This window comes from Camelus ferus, chromosome 4, assembly GCF_009834535.1.
Source record: "Camelus ferus isolate YT-003-E chromosome 4, BCGSAC_Cfer_1.0, whole genome shotgun sequence".
NCBI classification, from domain to species: Eukaryota; Metazoa; Chordata; class Mammalia; order Artiodactyla; family Camelidae; genus Camelus; species Camelus ferus.
Window position 1 is genome coordinate 26925301 of NC_045699.1, and position 16701 is coordinate 26942001.

At 36.4% G+C, this 16701-nt stretch overlaps 1 protein-coding gene across 6 annotated transcripts in view; it reads left to right on the forward strand.

The window, feature by feature from the left end:
• Nucleotides 1-16701, forward strand: part of PTPRD (protein tyrosine phosphatase receptor type D) — a 1875912-nt gene that overhangs the window by 1529030 nt on the left and 330181 nt on the right. The gene's annotated exons all lie outside the window — the stretch shown is intronic.

Below are 16701 nucleotides of genomic sequence, written 5' to 3' on the forward strand. Positions count from 1 at the left end.
TCTTTCTAAATGGCTTTCTCTGCCATGGATCCTGGGTTCTAAGCAGTGAATCTTATTGGTCCAAAAAATGTAGTGGTCTTCCTTTTCCTTCTAAGTAATACACTTAAACACAGGCCTGTGGTTGGGTTCTGGCAAATTAAAATTGGAAAATCTGTTGGGAATTTTTTGAGAAAGGTTTATTCACAAGAGAGGATACAAGCAGGGATGTTCTGAGTGTTTCTTCTATATGTGGTGTTTGGAACTGCTGCAGGCATCTGCAGACCATGAAAGGAGCAAATCAGCATAGTGAGAACGGCAGATTGGACAGATGGTTGGGAGGAGACTGGACGCTTGAGACTGTCTGTGAGTTGCTGAAAACCATTCTGCCTCAGGTCTTGTGTGTGTGAATAATATCCTCATTATTTAAACCATTTTTAGTAGGGGGTTCTGCTACATACAGCCCCAAATATTATAACAGATGAAAGTTCTTTGGGTCAACTAAAGAAGACTTAGAAGAGTTTTCAGTCCCAAACCAGTAGGCTCCAAGGTGAGAGAGAAATCAACATAGAAGCTATATATTTTAAGATTTAAGCAGCTTTGAAGGCTAACATTAAAAAAAAAAAAAAATGAACTAGTATGGAGTCTATCTACATCAATAAATAATAGATATTTAGTATCCACAGCTCAAAAAGAAATCAGGATTTAAATTTGGGAACTTTGCTTTTGAATTTATGTAAAAATGTCTAAGCAGAAGCAAATAGTTTTCCTTGGCACGTGCAGAAAACAAGTGTTTTTAATCCTGAAGAAATTGTGTTGTTCTATGTCATTTTTATCTTTTGCCACTAGGCATGTTAAGATCCTACCTAAAAATATTTTTCTTGTTAATTCAACTTATCTAGGAAAAATACCAAATCCCTGAACATTTATATTTCAGTGGGGCTGACTATAAATCAGGTTTTCCATCAGACTTTTGCTCTGGAAGTTGCTGCTAGTGTGAATGTTATGAGTATGAATTTGCTTTGAGGTTAGAGGCTTCTCTAAATTGGGTACCTCTGTGGATTTCACTTCCTTTTGCTAAAGAAGAAAAAAATTACTACTTTTCCATTTCTCTCCCATTGCTCTTTTCTGTTTAGGTTTCGCATTTCTTCTTGAGTCAATTTAGGTAATTTATGTCTTTTCCAAATAATTATTTATTTCTTCCAGATTTAAACATTTATTAGTGATGTGTTGTAAGTATATTCCCTTACTTCAAATAAATTTCATTGCCAACTATTGTTAAGATCATCTTTTCATGTCTAGGTAAAATATCCAAAGATTTTTGTAATTATTTAAAATAACAATTAAAAGAAGTGCAAGCACTAGAATATTAATGAAACAAACTTGTCTTTGAAAGAGTATACTGAGAATTGTGCCTAGAAAGATGCAATCCCAAATGCTTTTGAGAAGCAGAATTTTACTTGTAAACTATTCAGACATCTGCATTCTTTCTGATCTTCATACCCCATATGTCCCAGAGCAGGGCTTCTCCGCCTGGTGTGTATGAAAATCTGGGTAGTATTAACAGGTATATGGAGGCAAATGTCACCCTACACACTTACATGGAAGAAACACAAGTTGTTTTGTTTGCTGTGTGTGGCAGTATTGCTTTTTCTGTTCTGTTTTGCTTTTACTATAAGACTTCTCAGAGCAACTAACAAAAGAATGTATGCAAAGCAGTTCCATAAGTCTGCTCCATAGAAAAAGCTCACTTAACTCAATTAACATGCTATATTTCCTCATAAGTACAGAGCCTTTCCTGAGATTTCCATTCTATCACCTGTGTTGAATATGGACTGTTGATTGACATGTGCCTCTCATCGAAGATGAGCTCCATGGGGAAGATGAACTACTTTGCTTTCCTCAATCTTGGCAATGTGTGAAGAATAAGAACTTAGAGAAATGAAATAATACAGTGAATGTTTAATTAAAGTACCGTAATGCCTATATTCTTCCATGTGCTTGTAGGATGGAAGTTCTTCCCATGTTCTCTCTGGTATCTCAGTCTGTTTTGATAGAGGAAGATGATCTTGGAGAAAAAGGATATGTTTGTATGAGAGGAGAGTGAGTGGTCTTTTGCAGAGGAGTTTCTCTTAGGTCTCAAGGGAAGATTGAGATTTTCTGCTATTCAACTGAATAAGGTTTCAGGAGATAGACAGGATTTGCAAGACTGCAAAAAAAGTCTGGATGGGAGATGTGGTGATGAACTGGGAGGCAATGGAAGATACTGGGAAACTTGTGTTCACCCTTTAGTTGGAAAAGGGATGAGCAAATTTCTCCAAAAATTCGAAGAGCGTACACCACATTAGCCTAACAAGCATAGAACTCCCATTTGTAATTTTGATTATTTTTAATCTACATCTGAGTTCTATGACAGGTAATGATTGTCCCTGGGTATCTGTAAATACCAAAATCAGAAGATGCTTATAAGTCCCTTATATAAAATGCTGTAGTATAGTCGGCAGTCTGTATCCATGGGATCCACATCTTTTGCTAATCTTTGGAGCCTACATTTTTTTTAACATTTTTTATTGATTTATAATCATTTTACAATGTTGTGTCAAATTCCAGTATAGAGCACAATTTTTCAGTTATACATGAACATATATATATTCATTGTCACATTTTTTCTCTGTGAGCTACCGTAAGATCTTGTGTATATTTCCCTGTGCTTCACAGTATAATCTTGTTTATCTATTCTACAACTTTAAAATCCCGTCTATCCCTTCCTACCCTCCACCCCCTTGGCAACCACAAGTTTCTATTCTATGTCTATGAGTCTATTTCTGTTTGGTATTTATGCTTTGTTTTTTTGGTTTTGTTTTTTAGATTCCACATATGAGTGATCTCATATGGTATTTTTTTTTCTCTTTCTGGCTTACTTCACTTAGAATGACATTCTCTAGGAGCATCCATGTTGCTGCAAATGGCATTATGTTGTCGGTTTTTATGGCTGAATAGTATTCCATTGTATAAATATACCAGTTCTTCTTTATCCAGTCTTCCGTTGATGGACATTTAGGCTGTTTCCACGTCTTGGCTATTGTAAATACTGCTGCTATGTATATTGGGGTGCAGGTGTCATCCTGAAGTAGGGTTCCTTCTGGATATATGCCCAGGAGCGGGATTCCTGGCTCATAAGGTAAGTCTATTCCTAGTCTTTTGAGGAATCTGCATACTGTTTTCCACAGTGGCTGCACCAAACTGCATTCCCACCAGCAGTGTAGGAGGGTTCCCCTTTCTCCACAGCCTCTCCAGCATTTGTCATTTGTGGATTTTTGAACGATGGCCATTCTGACTGGCGTGAGGTACTACCTCATTGTAGTTTTGATTTGCATTTCTCTGATAATTAGTGATTTTGAGCATTTTTTCCATGTGCTTATTGATCATTTGTATGTCTTCCTTGGAGAATTGCTTGTTTAGGTCTTCTGCCGATTTTTGGATTGGGTTGTTTATTTTTTTCTTATTGAGTCATATGAGCTGCTTATGTATTCTGGAGATCAAGCCTTTGTCGGTTTCATTTGCAAAGATTTTCTCCCATTCCGTAGGTTGTCTTTTTGTTTACTTATGGTTTCCTTTGCTGTGCAGAAGCTTGTAAGTTTCATTAGGTCCCATTTGTTTATTCTTGCTTTTATTTCTTCTAAGAGAAAATTTTTGAGACGTATGTCAGATAATGTTTTGCCTGTATTTTCCTCTAGGAGGTTTATTGTATCTTGTCTTATGTTTAAGTCTTTGATCCATTTTGAGTTGATTTTTGTGTATGGTGTAAGGACTGTTCTAGCTTCATTGTTTTACATGCTGCTGTCCAGTTTTCCCAACACCATTTGCTGAAGAGACTGTCTTTATTCCATAGTATATTCTTGCCTCCTTTGTGGAAGATTAGTTGGCCAAAAGTTTGTGGGTTCATTTCTGGGCTCTCTATTCTGTTCCATTGGTCCATATGTCTGTTATGGTACCAATACCATGCTGTCTTGATGACTGTAGCTCTATAGTATTGTCTGAAGTCTGGGAGAGTTATTCCTCCAGCCTCTTTCTTTCTCTTCAGTAATGTTTTGGCAATTCTAGGTCTTTGATGGTTCCATATAAATTTTGTTATGATTTTTTCTAGTTCTGTGAAATATGTCCTGCGTAATTTGATAGGGATTGCATTAAACCTGTAGATTGCCTTGGGCAGTGTGACCATTGTAACAATATCGATTCTTCCAATCCAAGAGCATGGGATATCTTTCCATTTTTTAAAGTCTTCTTTAATTTCCTTCATCAATGGTTTATAGTTGGAGCCTACATTTAAATCACACTGGTGTGAAACCTGGTGTCAGTGAGTGGACAGGACCCACAACTGAGTAGTGAACCAATTTATTCTCAAATGTTTGCATCTTGATTTAACTTAATTTTTTTGTCTTTTTGTTTATAGTAACACTTGAGACATATTAAAAACTTTCTTTTTGGAAAACAACTATCAGCGAGGGAGACGACTTTAAGTTGGTTAAGCAAGCTAATTGGCAGTGCAAAACTACGAATAGGAAAGAAATGACTCTTGACAGAAATACGGTTCAGGGGAAGGCCCAAAACCTATAAAAAAAAAAGTGTGTTTATTTGTAAAATGGGGTATTCTCAGAAATCTGAAAAAGAATCTTTTGTGGATGACTAGCAGCCAATATGCCATATATTTATGTAACAAATATTTTGCAATTTAAAAAGTACTTCCCATTCTTTATTTACTTGATCCTTGCAAAAGCTTCTGGAGACAGATGAGACAGATATCAATATGCTATATGTTCTTGGAAATCAAAGCTTAAGGCTAAAAGTAGCTCGTCTGATAGAGATGAATGAGACTCACTAATATGTTTTTTTATTCATAAGCACACCATTAAACCAAATGTCCCAGCTTCCCTAGTACTTACATGGGACCATGATTAATGGAATACAACTGGAAATTATGTGGGAGTGAGTTGTGCCACCTCTAGGCTAAGGCGTTTAAGAATAGGGGGTGACTTTGACATGCTTTCTTGTCCCTCATCTGTTGGCCAACGGGAGAGGGAGTAGAGTACAATGGAGCCACTACAGGGAAGAAGCTGAGTTTCCTGAATGTCTACGTGGGCCAAAGCTTCCTTATCAGTCACATTAGACTGTGACATGAATGAAATACAGATTTTACTCTGTCAAGCCACTGAGATTATGGGTAGTTTATTATGGCAGTTAATCCACATTCTGACTCCTTAGTCTACTGTATTTCCATTACTTCACATTACCCATCTGTCCTAGTGAAAAATCTTATGTCTTATTTATAAATGAACATGTAACTGTTTGAAAGTCTGTAGAAGGAGTATGATGTGATCAAACAGACGAAGGAGAGGAATACTGGGATATCATTAAAGGGGAGTCTGAGTCTTCCAAATGGAGAACAATAAAATGATCCAAGAAATAGATGCCTCAGTTCTGGGCCCAGGGGATAAGCAAGAGAATGAAAGAAGTAGGAGGTATGAAGGAAAAACAACAACAAAAAACAAAGCAAAAGAATACTCCAACATGATTATGAGTTGAATGGCACCATTTCAAGGCTTTCATTTTGAAATATAAACCAATATATTCTTGACATGAGATAGGACTCCTAGAAACAAATAAAGTTGCATAAATTTGCTTTTGGTAGAAAGTTAGTATTAGATTACAGGACTATTTGATTGCACCACAAAATGTGAAAGGAAGTCGTGACCAAGTTATTTTAAGTAAGCTGGCAAATGCTGAAGTGAAAATTGCTTGGCCTGGTGGGATCTGGTTACTATTTTACAACTTCAAAGATAGTTTAGAATGTTGTTGTTTGTACCAAAAGTATATTGAGACAAGGCACCTTCAGATTCAGTAGAATTCTTATAAAATGAAGATTCCAAATGACTGGTGGAATTCCAGAATTTGTAGAAATTCTCAACATCCAGGAGAAGTTTTTTCCATTCCTTTCTCCTTTTCACATTTCTGCTACTATTCTGTCTCTCTCATGTTCTCATTCATTCATTTCCTGTCTCTCTCTCTCTCTCTTTCTGTAGTGCGTGTTCAAGACAGACATTACTAATCAATCGTAACACTTTCCTTTTATTTTTAAAGGAAACTGCATTACAGCCATTCTGTGCACAGTGCTTCAGAAACTCCCTTCAGGAATTTTATCCCTGCAGGCAAGAGAGTACGGTTGGGAGGGAGAAACTGGTAGTGGATACCTGCTGTCCATACTACCTCTTTAATCCAAATATTACTGGGTCCTTCTCACATTAAATGAGACAGTACATATTTCAGAGCAATGCCGACGGAGAATACTTGGGGTGAAGGCTATGTAGAATAATTATATCAAAAGTCGTTTGATTTTTAAAATTTTTTTTCTCACTTACTTTCTAAATTGTTTTCCACTCTGGACTCTGAATTAAGAGAGGGTTAGTAATGTCCCTTTAGTTATTCTTAAAGATTGACCTTTAAACATTCATTAATGCCTGCCTTGATGTGGGAAGAGAAAGGAGGAAATATTACACTCAAATTCATTTCTCCACTGCTAAAGAGTCAAAGAAAAGATTAAAATTGTCAACTGTAAAAAAGTTTGGTACTTGAATATTCAAAGTACTTTGTCATATTTTGAATTTGAAATTAAACAACAGATTGTCCATCTTCAAACTTGTGAAAAAGAAAATTTTACCCAAATCAAAATTTAATCAGTTAATTGCCCACACTTCTTCAGAATTTCCCCATGTTTTTTTACAGCACTGTTGTAAAACTGATATCTTTTTTTTTTTCTCTTTGTCTTCTGCTTTTTCCTCCCCTCCCAGCATCACTTCCTTACTATCTTCTTTATAATTTTAACATCATTTTTGGGCATTTTGTCCCAATTTATGAGGAATATGCTGTGTTCTCTTGAATAAGTTAGCCTGATGATAAATTGCTGAATTTATATTTAGGTTTAAATATTTTAGAGAAGAGTTTTACGCTAAGTCATGGACATGAGAAAGTAACCCAATGTTATTATTTTGAGAGGAATTAAAAAATTTTTTTACAAGTAAGTATTCTCTTTTAGTTCAATGTGCACAGTAACAGTAATATTCTAAAGCAGAGGGGACCAAATGGGATATCATACCCTTTCATTCTACAGATGACACCAGTAAGTCTTCAGGTAGTAAGAAGTGAACTAATCGTCACAGAGAGGAAGACATTTTCTTCTCAACAGTCACATTCATACTCTGTCTATCTGTATCTTCCTAGCCACTCAGTTCTTGGTTGTCATATGACTGCCAGTTAGAACTAGAATCTTATTACTGTACTTCAGCAAATTTTTTTGGTAGGGATTATTCTGAGTCACTTTAGCCTGACTTTAACATCTCCATTGTTCAAGAGGAGTGAAATCAAAATGCTAATGAGAAACCATCATGCTTCTAATCAATAATTTCGAGGAGCCTCTTTTTTGGTCTGTGTTTCAGTTTCACATGCCCTGACTTATAAAATTTGGAAGATCCTTCCAATATATTCACATGCATGTTGGTTATATAAATATGGGCATATATGTTTAGAATAATAAACATATAGACTTACAAGAGACTTGAGAGATTATTTGGACAAATTCATTCATTTTATGGATGAGAAAATTGAATATAGCTCAATGAATATTTGCTTTGTGCATCTCTCTGAGCCTCATTTAACTCTGAATGGTTAGCTTGGTTCTGTAGGAAAAATGCATTAATTGCAAAGGTCATCATGGCCCATGTGAAATGATTGAGGAACCTGAAAAATAGTTACGGTGTTTTAATAGTAACAGCGCCACCCTGACCAATGATAACAGTGTGAGTTTAACCAGGGTGTGTAAGGTATACTGGATGCTGTTGTCAAAGCTATAGGCACATATCTAATTGAAATCTGTAATGAATTTATGAAGTAGGTTTTAGGATAAGTTGAAGCTCACTCTGGGCTGAGAAAATAGAACTGAGGCTTAAAAAGTAACAGCCAGAATGTGAACTGTAGTGTTAAGAGGCTGTGCTCTTTATCGCCTTTGCTGTGACTGGATTCTCTGAGTGACCCCCGAACTAGCTAGCTCACAGGATTAGAGACAGAACTGATCCCAGGACACTTCCAGCTTCATCTGTTTGTATTCACAAAATGTCTGTGTGCTCAGATGGCTGGATAATTTACTTTTGGTACTTTTTCAAAAAACACTTTCTCCTCATTTAACAAAAAAAAAACTAGATCCAGTTCCAAATATCTGTTTTTAGTAAATATTTTCCTTTTTAAATAAAATGAGTGTCTTTTTTATAATATGTTTCTATCTAGATACCATCTTACTTTTTACTGCCCAACCCCCCCTTTTTTTTAGCATGTTTCTAGATAGTCCAGGGTATTTATCGTTTGATCTCACCCATTTACCAGGAGAATAAGGGATTATAGAGAATAAGAAGGATAAGACAGAAATAAAGGAAAGTTAAAAATACATTTATCCCTGGAGTATGTAAACTTAGTACAGTATGCATCATTATAAATTTACTTCTCAGGGCCTACTAAGTGGATTAGGATGATTTATTTATGAAAACGAAGTCCTTGTTTTTAAACCAACAGACTCTCGTATTGCCACTATATAGTGAACTTTTTTTTTATTTTAAAAAGCAGTAATTTTTCAGGCATCCACAATTTCAGAAGACAGTAAAAGTGATGTATCTCAGTTGCCTATTTTTTGGATCTTCCAAGAAGTTCCGCATATGGATAATCAAAGATTACATCCCAGGCCTCTCAATTCTTAATTAAACAATTTCACCATCTACAAAATGGAGAGACTCATGTGTAAAACTCTCAGAGGCTACATCTTGTGGATAAAATGTGAAACTTCCATTTCGAAAGCTAAGTAGCTGGGAAAAAAATTAGATGCTCCTGTTTTACTTGAGAGCCTCTTATTTAGTTTAATTCACAACTTAGTATTTGCCTTTTCCCTATCCTGCTTGCTTTGGATAGCAATATTGTACCCCCAAATGTCAGTTTTCTTGGTTGACATTAAAAAATTAGACTACGGCTCACAGAGCACACGCTTCCATCAACCTTGGCAGTAACTGGAGTCACAGTAAATACTGTTGCATGTTGATGTTGGCACTTCAGTTGAGCGTATCAAGTGCAAGAAGCCTCATGGACCATGTGGTTCACATCACATACCTGGAGCATATGGTTTGTATTGTCCTCGCTGAACCCTCCTTAAAGGGCATTCATCTAGGTTTTCTTTTAAAAATGCCATATTTATTTCTGAATCAATTAGAAGATTTTTTTTCCCGTCTGTCATAAGTTTCTGGCAGAGTTTTGAGACAGAATATAACAAATTTTAATATAAGAAATTGGAAAAGCTTGAAAGAAAATACTTGAAAACTAAATGGACACTATATATATTTGCTTACTGCCAGGTATTCAAGACATTCCTTTAAACTTGTAAAATCTAAGAACTGAATTTGATTTAACAAACAGCATATACAGAATATTTTTGAGTAGAGTTCAGCACTTGCCACTCCCAGAAATGTGTCCAAGGTGTTTTCTTGTTCTTTGGAATAGTACTGAAAGTCTCCCAGGGGAATTTTAATTGACTTTTCTTTCAATCAAAAAAGTGAAAAACCAATCTTATACAAGATGTTCCCCCACTAAAGGAAATACTATTTCTTCTACATTAACTTCATAGAGAAGTTTAAAAATCTGAAATATTTACTCTGGTTGATCTACTTTTGTTTGGTTGTTTGCCTTGATAGGATATAAAGTTAAAGCCCTGATAGCTTGCTTTCAACATTTAGCCTATACCTTAGTCACTTACTTTTAAATGCATCTTCTCTTGGCTTCCTTTTTTACTATACAGTTTCAATAAATCAGAGATAATATTTTATATTTTCCTTCTCTTGGTACTGTTTACTACTTCTTTTAGAATGGCTGCTTGGTAGGGCTGAGTTCCTGAACCTCTTAGTCAAAAGAGCTCTGGTCCAGATCCCAGCTTTGCCATTTTTAACAATATGAACATGGGTGTGTTTTTAGCTTCTTTAACTCTGCTTTTATTTATGTCTAAAGTGGGGCTGCATCCCACCATAGGAGATTTTTTTTTTTTGTAAAATCAAAGAGCATTATACAAGCATTATACATGTATCATGTATGTTATCATGTCTGAAATATAGTAGGTATTTATTTACCTATTGAGATCTCTTTTATGAAGAACTAGAATGTATATTAATTCTTCAGGAGATGGTTCTGTTTTGTGGCTCTGAACTTGAATAATGTTCACCCTCCACCTACATACACAAATCTAACGTGTGGGTTTGTGCGTATGTATTGCACACAAACTCCGATTCCAGGTTAGCTGTCGTCAATCTTGAATCTTCTCTGTATAATCTTACACTTGACCAGAGTTGCCTCCAAACTAATTGGTCACTGAATACATAGGTTCTTAACGTAAAAACAGCATAATGTCTTAGAAAGTGTCAGGGAAGCAGATCATTTCTTTTTCGATGAAGGATGAAAACTGGGTCATATTTTGCACTTGATATTGAACTTGATTAAGAAGTTCAAGGATTATAGATGTTTTTAATAGTGTTTACTTGCTTTTGAAGGATCATTATTTCCCTTAGGAGAGTCCCTTAGTATTCAAATGACAATACTGGTTTTTGAGCATCTTCCCAAGAGCCAGACTGGACAGATGTTTCTTAAAATGAGCTGCCGAGAACAACTGAAAGTAGAGTTTAAAAGAAAATAGACTAATCTGGCTTCTATCTTTTATTTTTAAAGGCAGAGACCAGAATTGTGGCATAATAAAGAGAAGCATGGTGTTTATTTGGCAGTTTTAAAAATAAAAACTCCCTTCCATTCAGGAACTATTTGGGAATGATTTCAGTCTGAAAATGAAGATGTGATTAGACTTGGTTCATTTATATTGGCCTATGCCTCTTGTCTGGCCATATTTCTGCTTGACATTTTTGAGCACCACCAATTCTATATACTCCTCTGTTATTCACCTTGTGCAGTATTTATACAAGTCCACCATTCAGTCAGTTTAAAAATAGGCCATTTATGGTAAAAAATCAGCCCAACCAGTTGATTGACATCATAGAAAACCAAAATATTGGCTAGTTTCCAACTTATTCCTTATGTGTTTGTTGCCTTGAGATAGATACATTATACTCACTCTGTTATCCATGCAGAGTTTGCCCTCAGGAGTTACAGAACTCCAACAAAATAGAAATACTGTGGCTGTGAGTATTTTAAGCTCCTAGCTGTCAGTTTTGTTCATGGAACCTTCAAAAGTGATTTTTTTCCCCCAAAACTTTAACACTAGTAAAGGAATACTATTGGTCCATTGGACCTTCCTTCTTCTCCACTCTTACTCCAAATATAATGGACCTTTTTTCCCCCACTTTCTACATTTATACACTTCTTTGTAGAGGCCTTTTTGTTTCCTTTAAAAGATGATTCCTTTCATCTTTTGCCTTTGTTTTCATTCACTGCCAAAGAAAAGCTTTCTCTTGAAGGCTCCAGAATATAAGGGTGGCTTTTTTTTTGAAAGCTTGATCCATTGGAATAAAAATATAATGCTTTTGCCTTTGAAAATATCAGGACAGAAGGGTATTCTGACCTTCAGCTTCTGATGCAAACACGGCCCTATCCCAGAAGAGTATCTTTACAGGGCAGAAATTTACTGAAAACAGCCTCAGACTGGGGGAAGCTGATCCCTTTTTTCTGGCTCTAGGATCATGAAGTTTGTGAATATTGTCTCAGCACATGCATATTAATCATATGCCCACAGAGAGCAGTAAAATTCTTTGAATGAAAACATTCATTGTGAAATAAATGAATGCAATTATAATTCATAGGAGCACTTTTGTCAAAGTGTCATTTGTAACCCTTAAAATCAAAACACAGCAGGCACCCCTAATAGTGTTCAAAATAAGTCTCTTCTTCCTAAATTGTTTCCAATTAATCAACTTTAACATAGCTCCCTAATTTTTACAGTATTTCACTTCAACATATCTAAAATAACTATAATTTCATATTAGTCTGTAAATGATATGATTCAGTATCTTTGACTGAAGTTAGTTAAAAAGGGAGGAATGAGTGAGATTAATTTTCCTGAACCTGGTACAGTAGCTGGGGCCCTAGTCTCGTGATTTCTCCTGCAGTGTGGGCTTCCAGGGTGAGGCAAGGAAGGACAGAGGATCATGGACATTAACAGTCAGAGGAGCCTGGATCCTAAGCTTGGCTCCAACTTTCAATTGGGTGACAGTGAACAAGTCATTAGCTTTTCTGAGCCCTGTAGTCTTCATCTGTAAAATAAGAATGATTTGCAAAATGGTTGTGAGGAGCAGTAGTAATACACAAATACAGTTCTTGGCATGTAATAAATGTGTTTATGCAGAGAATTGGATTTGCTGACTGAGCACTGTGAGGGGGTGTTTCCATTTCTGTTGCTGTTTAACACATTACACCATGGTAGCTTAGAAAAGGACATCTGTCATGTTTACAGATTCCATAGGCCCGGCATTCAGACAAGGCACAGGGGGCATGACTCTGCTCTGTTCCACAGTGTCATGGGCTGTAGCAGAAAGAGTCCAGAGGAAGTAGATGGAGTCATCGGAAGGCTTACTTATGCGTGCCTCCTCTGGCTGGTGTTGAAGTCTGAGCCACATGGGGACTGGTACAATTAGGTGTCGTAGAACATCTCTCTCTGTATGTGGCCTTTCCATGAGTGCTCTCCAGCATGGCAGCTTCAAAACAGTTGGAACTATTACATCTTATCTCAGGACTCCTAAAGCACAAGTTATGAAAGAGGGTTTGGGGCAGGGGTCGGGGGAGAGAACGGGAGGTGGGGAGACACCACTGGGAGGATTGCTGCAGAAGCTGTATCCTTTTATGACCTGGTCTTGAAAGTCATGCAGCATCACTTCCAACACGCTCTGTTGGCCAGTGCAGCCCCAACCCCTCACCCTGATTCAAAAGTAGGAAACAGAGTACTCCAGTCAGTGGGAGGAAACCTTATGGGATGGGATATATGCATCTTTGGAAGATACAATCTGCCACAAGGAAATAATGTTTGGATCAAGAAGGATTTTATTTACTATTTGATTGTTTCTCCTCCTTCCTCCCCTTCTCCCTCTGCTTACCCTTTCCTTCTTTTGTGGGGGATGATATGTAGAGATATTCTCTGAGAGGCAGACTGCAACCAGATACGGAGACTCCCTAATGCCAGGTTGCATAAAGTGTGCTGGTTTGTAGGCATTGGAAGGCTACTGGAATTTTCTGTCTAGGTACGTGTGTGTTTATGCGTACGCATATATATGTGTGTGTATCTATATCGATACAGATATAGGTAATCATCTTTTTGAGACAGGGAGTGATTCCATGAAAGAGATGCTTATCCAAGTTATAAAGTACCATTCCCCAAAGAAGCTGACCTTATAGGATCTCACATTTCCCCTGTGTTCCTGAAAATTTGGTATTCAAACTTAACAGGCAAATCGTGAATGCAAGGTCAGATTTCACTAGAATTGAAGAGAATCTTGTTGAACAGGCATCATAACATAGGCAGAAAATACATCTTCATGTGCAGTACCCAAAAGTGGTGGGCCTTCTTGAACTAGGCCCACCCTACTGAAAGCATGCTGCTCTTTCTTTATAGTCCTCTCAGAAACAGTAAGATGTAGAACATCATGGAGACTTTTTAAAGCAATATTTGGAGATGCTGCTGTGGAAATTATGGTGAAAACTCACCTATCCAGAATCCAGGCTTAAAAGCTTTTATGCATTTTCTTTTTTAAAGCCTGGAAACCACAGTCTTGAGTGTTAAGAACAATCAAATGCTAAGACCAAAAACAGCAACAGCAAAAACTCCCCCCACTATAAAAAAACAAATAAACAACAACTTGACAAAATCTCAAAATAACAATAATCAGACCAAATGAGAGGAGCTCACATAAAGAACATCTGATCCTTACTCTTACAGAATACAACAAAAACAGCCCTTGATGTAATATTCTGGAATCGCTGATACTTAATGAGAACGTACTCATGCAGACGTATCGTATTCTGTTTTACTCTCCTTAATTTTCCTCTAGGGAGATGTTCTGCCCGATACTTTAATAAGGGGAGATCACTATAAATCAGCTGCTGTGACTAGGGTAACATCTTTGTGTAACTATTGACAAAGAAATCTCTGTAAGTGTTAAGTTAAGGGAGAAAAAAAGTTAATTATTTAAAGCCCAAGTTCAAGCTTCCTCTGTGGGAGCTCTGGTTGTTAGTTTTTGTTTGTCATGCTAGGAGTGTGTATGCCTGCAGGAGTCACGAGTCCTGTTCAAGTGACTTAATAAATAAATTCACGTTCTTACTGATACTCCTCTAGTGTTAAACCACTGTTTGTTTTTTACCGAATACATAATGCCTTTTTATAGTGTTTCAATGAAGCACATTCATTCTAACATTGTTGTGGTCCAGCTTGTACTAAATGACAGACACGCCCTTACTGTATTTAGCTGCCCCATTGATGATGGTACATACATCGTTAGTCTCATAAATGCAGGATATGAAGTGGTAGGGTTTTTTTTTATTTAAAGGGATATATATATATATATCTTCACATATTTTGTGGGAATGTTCTCAGAGCTTGTGGAGATCATTGTGCATTGCCTTGTCCTTCAGTCATCACTCACCCAGCACCTTTTAGAGCTCAAACACTGTAAGGGATCCCAAGAGTATAATAACTAAAACAAAAATTTTACGTGTTTTAAGAGGGGGCAGGATGATCACTGAATAAACATTGCTGTTGTTCCTCTTTGCTTTCAACATTTTGCTGCAGACAACAATGGCAATGGAAAACTCAATTTGTATGCCAGGAGGGGTGCTTTAAGGTCATCTTTAAGAGAATGTTCATCCTGGGATCTCTATATTAGAACTAACTTACCTATGGCCCTCCCACATCCTGGAGGGTTGAGAGCCTTGAGCCACCATTTCCTTCTGCTGCTAACCTGGTCTCTGTTGGATATGCTACCCCTGTGCATTCGAAATAAGCATGTACATGTGTGGTGGGGTGTGGATTGAAGAATAAAGCTTTGAAAGGTATGGTGCTTTTCTCAGTGGAAAGATCAAAGCTGGAAATAACAAGATCATCTCAAGTTCACAACTTCTGGGTTAGGCCGTCAGTCAAGCTAACCTGTGAATTACCTACCACATCTATTCTTTTTTTTTTTTTTTTTTTCTGTTCACTAGCTACACACAGTTCTTTCAAGTTCTTATTTGCATTTACAAGCATGCTTTTTGAGAAAGAACTATGTAAATGTGTTTGGTGTGGTTATAGTGTTTTAGTGAACTAAAAATTAATTCCTAACATCTGTGAGAGTTCATCTACACTGAGTGTTTGGGGCTGTGGATGATGAGGCAAGGAAACTAAGGAACTGTTGGCACAGGAATGACTGGGAATGGTGTCACCTCAGTAGAGGCCTTGAGACTGAACATGGAGGGCACTTGAGGGCACTTAATAAAGACAGGAGATGGGTGGAGGAAGAGACAGGAGAGATGATCAAAAGTGACTACTTCAGAGTTTTGAACCTGAGAAATGGAGGAGGACACATTCTTTCTCCTTACCCTTTTCCATCCGCCCTGGTCCTAGTGTTTTTATCATGACATAGCTTCCTCTTCCAGGGTCCTGAAACTCAAGTTAGTACTGTGGAGGCTATAATATTAACATCATGATGAGTTTATAAGATTTTGATGGGCTAGCCTAGGAATGTATAATATTGTTTCCATGAAAAATTAATTTTGAATGTCAAATAATATATTTGTAGGCAGATGAATATCACATTTTCTTTTGGGCATGGAAAGATATATATATGAAATATATTTAGCTAGATAGTATAGATATAAATATATATACAATGTTATAATATATAGGTATATAGATATACATACATGGTGTATTTGTGTGTGTATATACACATATATGGGGGGAGATACAAATATAAAGTTGCTATTAACGTAATAACTGAATTTATGTCTTTTATGGATTTTGAATCTCATGATCACACCCATGTGGAAAGACAGTCATGATGTCAGGAAGAAAGAATTAATAAGAGAGAAGACACACCAGTAGCTTGGTGAGAATGTATATCCTGGGAGTTGTAATCCTTTCTGTTTTGAGGAATAAAGGAAGAGAAGAGAAGTAATTAAAGTTGTAGAAGATTGTATTTCCTAAGATGTGTTTTAATTAGCTTTTAAGAAGGAACAGGTGGTATAATTGAAAACTGTGGATTCTTTTCAACATTGGCTTCCAGTGTTAGCTCTTTGTGCTTCTTATACCTTTTGGACCAATTTCTCTTTTTATTTTTAATTTCTCCTCTGATTAATTAAGTTCATTTTTAATATATTAGTTATTATTTTAAATGATGTATTTCCAATTATGTTGTAGAAATAACAGAGCCATATTAATTAATATCTAAAATAAGATTTATAAGAAATATTTCAATACATTTAATTTCCTGGTACTGGGTTACATTAAATATTTGAAGGAGATTAATTTTCTTCCCGGCCAATTGATTATTTTTTCTCTAATAGGTATGCAGCCTACAATATAAGATATTGGTAATTCGAATTAGTAATTTATAAATTTGAGGACCTTTTATTAAATTGAAAGCTTCAAAGGGCACATAGTTCGTTCTCTTTATTCAGCAC